The following is a 5000-nucleotide window of genomic DNA, read 5'->3' as shown; positions in this document are numbered from 1 at the left end:
GTTTAGACCTGGTTTAGACCTGGTTTGGACCTGGTTTAGACCTGGTTTAGACCTGGTTTGGACCTGGTTTAGTCCTGGTTTAGACCTGGTTTAGACCTGGTTTAGACCTGGTTTGGACCTGGTTTGGACCTGGTTTGGACCTGGTTTGGACCTGGTTTAGTCCTGGTTTAGACCTGGTTTAGACCTGGTTTAGACCTGGTTTGGACCTGGTTTAGACCTGGTTTGGACCTGGTTTAGTCCTGGTTTAGTCCTGGTTTAGACCTGGTTTGGACCTGGTTTGGACCTGGTTTAGACCTGGTTTAGACCTGGTTTGGACCTGGTTTAGTCCTGGTTTAGACCTGGTTTAGACCTGGTTTAGACCTGGTTTGGACCTGGTTTGGACCTGGTTTGGACCTGGTTTAGTCCTGGTTTAGACCTGGTTTAGACCTGGTTTAGACCTGGTTTAGTTCTGGTTTAGACCTGGTTTAGACCTGGTTTAGACCTGGTTTGGACCTGGTTTAGTCCTGGTTTAGTCCTGGTTTAGTCCTGGTTTAGTCCTGGTTTAGTCCGTGTTTAGACCTGGTTTAGACCTGGTTTAGACCTGGTTTAGACCTGGTTTGGACCTGGTTTAGTCCTGGTTTAGTCCTGGTTTGGACCTGGTTTAGACCTGGTTTGGACCTGGTTTAGACCTGGTTTGGACCTGGTTTAGTCCTGGTTTAGACCTGGTTTAGACCTGGTTTAGACCTGGTTTGGACCTGGTTTGGACCTGGTTTGGACCTGGTTTGGACGTGGTTTAGTCCTGGTTTAGTCCTGGTTTAGACCTGGTTTGGACCTGGTTTAGACCTGGTTTGGACCTGGTTTGGACCTGGTTTAGACCTGGTTTGGACCTGGTTTAGTCCTGGTTTAGACCTGGTTTAGACCTGGTTTGGACCTGGTTTAGTCCTGGTTTAGTCCTGGTTTAGTCCTGGTTTAGACCTGGTTTAGACCTGGTTTAGTCCTGGTTTAGACCTGGTTTAGACCTGGTTTAGACCTGGTTTAGTCCTGGTTTAGTCCTGGTTTAGTCCGTGTTTAGACCTGGTTTAGACCTGGTTTAGACCTGGTTTGGACCTGGTTTAGTCCTGGTTTAGTCCTGGTTTAGACCTGGTTTAGACCTGGTTTAGACCTGGTTTGGACCTGGTTTGGACCTGGTTTGGACGTGGTTTAGTCCTGGTTTAGTCCTGGTTTAGACCTGGTTTAGACCTGGTTTGGACCTGGTTTAGACCTGGTTTGGACCTGGTTTAGTCCTGGTTTAGTCCTGGTTTAGACCTGGTTTAGACCTGGTTTGGACCTGGTTTAGTCCTGGTTTAGTCCTGGTTTAGACCTGGTTTAGACCTGGTTTAGTCCTGGTTTAGACCTGGTTTAGACCTGGTTTAGTCCTGGTTTAGTCCTGGTTTAGTCCGTGTTTAGACCTGGTTTAGACCTGGTTTGGACCTGGTTTAGACCTGGTTTGGACCTGGTTTGGACCTGGTTTAGTCCTGGTTTAGTCCTGGTTTAGACCTGGTTTAGACCTGGTTTGGACCTGGTTTGGACCTGGTTTAGTCCTGGTTTAGTCCTGGTTTAGTCCTGGTTTAGACCTGGTTTAGACCTGGTTTAGTCCTGGTTTAGACCTGGTTTAGACCTGGTTTAGACCTGGTTTGGACCTGGTTTAGACCTGGTTTAGACCTGGTTTAGACCTGGTTTAGTCCTGGTTTAGACCTGGTTTAGACCTGGTTTGGACCTGGTTTAGACCTGGTTTGGACCTGGTTTAGACCTGGTTTGGACCTGGTTTAGTCCTGGTTTAGTCCTGGTTTAGACCTGGTTTAGACCTGGTTTGGACCTGGTTTAGTCCTGGTTTAGTCCTGGTTTAGACCTGGTTTAGACCTGGTTTAGTCCTGGTTTAGACCTGGTTTAGTCCTGGTTTAGTCCTGGTTTAGTCCGTGTTTAGACCTGGTTTAGACCTGGTTTAGACCTGGTTTGGACCTGGTTTAGTCCTGGTTTAGTCCTGGTTTAGACCTGGTTTAGACCTGGTTTGGACCTGGTTTGGACCTGGTTTGGACGTGGTTTAGTCCTGGTTTAGTCCTGGTTTAGACCTGGTTTAGACCTGGTTTGGACCTGGTTTAGACCTGGTTTGGACCTGGTTTAGACCTGGTTTGGACCTGGTTTAGTCCTGGTTTAGACCTGGTTTAGACCTGGTTTGGACCTGGTTTAGTCCTGGTTTAGTCCTGGTTTAGACCTGGTTTAGACCTGGTTTAGTCCTGGTTTAGACCTGGTTTAGACCTGGTTTAGACCTGGTTTAGTCCTGGTTTAGTCCTGGTTTAGTCCGTGTTTAGACCTGGTTTAGACCTGGTTTAGACCTGGTTTAGACCTGGTTTAGACCTGGTTTGGACCTGGTTTAGTCCTGGTTTAGTCCTGGTTTAGTCCTGGTTTAGTCCTGGTTTAGTCCGTGTTTAGACCTGGTTTAGACCTGGTTTAGACCTGGTTTGGACCTGGTTTGGACCTGGTTTAGTCCTGGTTTAGTCCTGGTTTAGACCTGGTTTAGACCTGGTTTGGACCTGGTTTAGTCCTGGTTTAGACCTGGTTTAGACCTGGTTTAGACCTGGTTTGGGCCTGGTTTGGACCTGGTTTGCACGTGGTTTAGTCCTGGTTTAGTCCTGGTTTAGACCTGGTTTAGACCTGGTTTGGACCTGGTTTAGACCTGGTTTGGACCTGGTTTAGTCCTGGTTTAGTCCTGGTTTAGACCTGGTTTAGACCTGGTTTAGACCTGGTTTAGTCCTGGTTTAGACCTGGTTTAGACCTGGTTTAGACCTGGTTTAGTCCTGGTTTAGTCCTGGTTTGGACCTGGTTTGGACCTGGTTTAGTCCTGGTTTAGTCCGTGTTTAGACCTGGTTTAGACCTGGTTTAGACCTGGTTTAGACCTGGTTTAGACCTGGTTTAGACCTGGTTTAGTCCTGGTTTAGTCCTGGTTTAGTTCATGTTTTGCTCTGTTGTTTACATTATGACCTAATAACTGCACACATCTTGTCCTCCTCGTCACTTCCTGTAAACTCTTTCAAAATAAAAGTTAATGATTGATCTCTTTTACATAACGTGGTGTTTACGCGCTCACAAGGGGGCGTGGCCTGTTTCACCCTCAAACGGCTCTTTAAGGACAAAAGTGAGATAAGATAAAGACCGGAACGTTCCACGCTCCAGAAATGTGCGGAAAATATGACTCCAAAAGGAACGGAAGACAAGTACAAGTAAAGTACAAGTAAAGTACAAGTAAAGTACAAGTAAAGTACAAGTAAAGTACAAGTAAAGTACAAGTAAAGTACTACAAGTACTTTGACACGTTAGACTTTACTTTTCGCCAAAATGTAATTAATACGATTGTATTTAAGATTTAACAAAAAGTTGCCTATAAGACTTTTATTGTGAAGGTTTAGTCATTTTATTGTGATGAATTTGTGCTGAATGTCCCAACACTCGCACTTCAAACGCACGTTCATGACCGGCCGCTGTGTGCAGTGTGTCCCAGCTCTTTACATTGTTTTGACCCGCACTACACTCGCACTTGACTCGCACTACACTCGCACTTGACCCGCACTACACTTGCATGTCACCCGCACTACACTCGCACTACACTCGCACTACACTCGCACTTGACCCGCACTACACTTGCATGTCACCCGCACTACACTCGCACTTGACCCGCACTACACTTGCATGTCACCCGCACTACACTCGCACTACACTCGCACTACACTCGCACTTGACCCGCACTACACCTGCATGTCACCCGCACTACACTCGCACTTGACCCGCACTACACTCGCACTTGACCCGCACTACACTTGCATGTCACCCGCACTACACTCGCACTACACTCGCACTACACTCGCACTTGACCCGCACTACACTTGCATGTCACCCGCACTACACTCGCACTACACTCGCACTTGACCCGCACTACACTTGCATGTCACCCGCACTACACCCGCACTTGACCCGCACTACACCTGCATGTCACCCGCACTACACTCGCACTACACTCGCACTACACTCGCACTACACTCGCACTACACTCGCACTTGACCCGCACTACACTTGCATGTCACCCGCACTACACCCGCACTTGACTCGCACTACACCTGCATGTCACCCGCACTACACCCGCACTTGACTCGCACTACACTCGCACTTGACCCGCACTACACCTGCATGTCACCCGCACTACACTCGCACTACACTCGCACTACACTCGCACTACACTCGCACTACACTCGCACTTGACCCGCACTACACTTGCATGTCACCCGCACTACACCCGCACTTGACTCGCACTACACCTGCATGTCACCCGCACTACACCCGCACTTGACTCGCACTACACTCGCACTTGACCCGCACTACACCTGCATGTCACCCGCACTACACTCTCACTTGACTTGCACTACACCCGTACGTCACCCGCACATGACCCGGATCGCTAGCTTGCTGCGATCGCACGTTTGTTTTACACTACAGCGCAAAACAGACTTTGAAGACGTAAAACTACAACAACAACATTTCAACTTTTAATTGAACATTTATTATTTTGTCCTTTTCATTTCTTTTGGCGAACAGCGTCTCCACCTCAGAGTCACGTGACCTCAGAGTCACGTGACCTCAGAGTCACGTGACCTCAGAGTCACGTGACCTCAGAGTCACGTGACCTCAGAGTCACGTGACCTCAGAGTCACGTGACCTGAGAGTCACACCTTTAAAAGTCTCTGGAGGGAAAGACATTCAGCAAAATAAAAGATTTGATGAAAGTAAAAACCACAAAAAAGTACAAATAAAAGAAACATTCAGATTTAATACATTCTTTTCCCTTTAAATATTCAAGACATTTACTTTGAACTAAACCAGGACTAAACCAGGTCTAAACCAGGTCTAAACCAGGTCTAAACCAGGACTAAACCAGGTCTAAACCAGGTCTAAACCAGGACTAAACCAGGTCTAAACCAGGACTAAACCAGGTC

This window comes from Eucyclogobius newberryi, unplaced genomic scaffold, assembly GCF_026437365.1.
Source record: "Eucyclogobius newberryi isolate DKJ021-1_F unplaced genomic scaffold, fEucNew1.0.hap1 SCAF_3, whole genome shotgun sequence".
Lineage (NCBI taxonomy): Eukaryota > Metazoa > Chordata > Actinopteri > Gobiiformes > Gobiidae > Eucyclogobius > Eucyclogobius newberryi.
The sequence above is the reverse complement of the archived record's forward strand: the minus strand, read 5'-3'. Positions refer to the sequence as shown.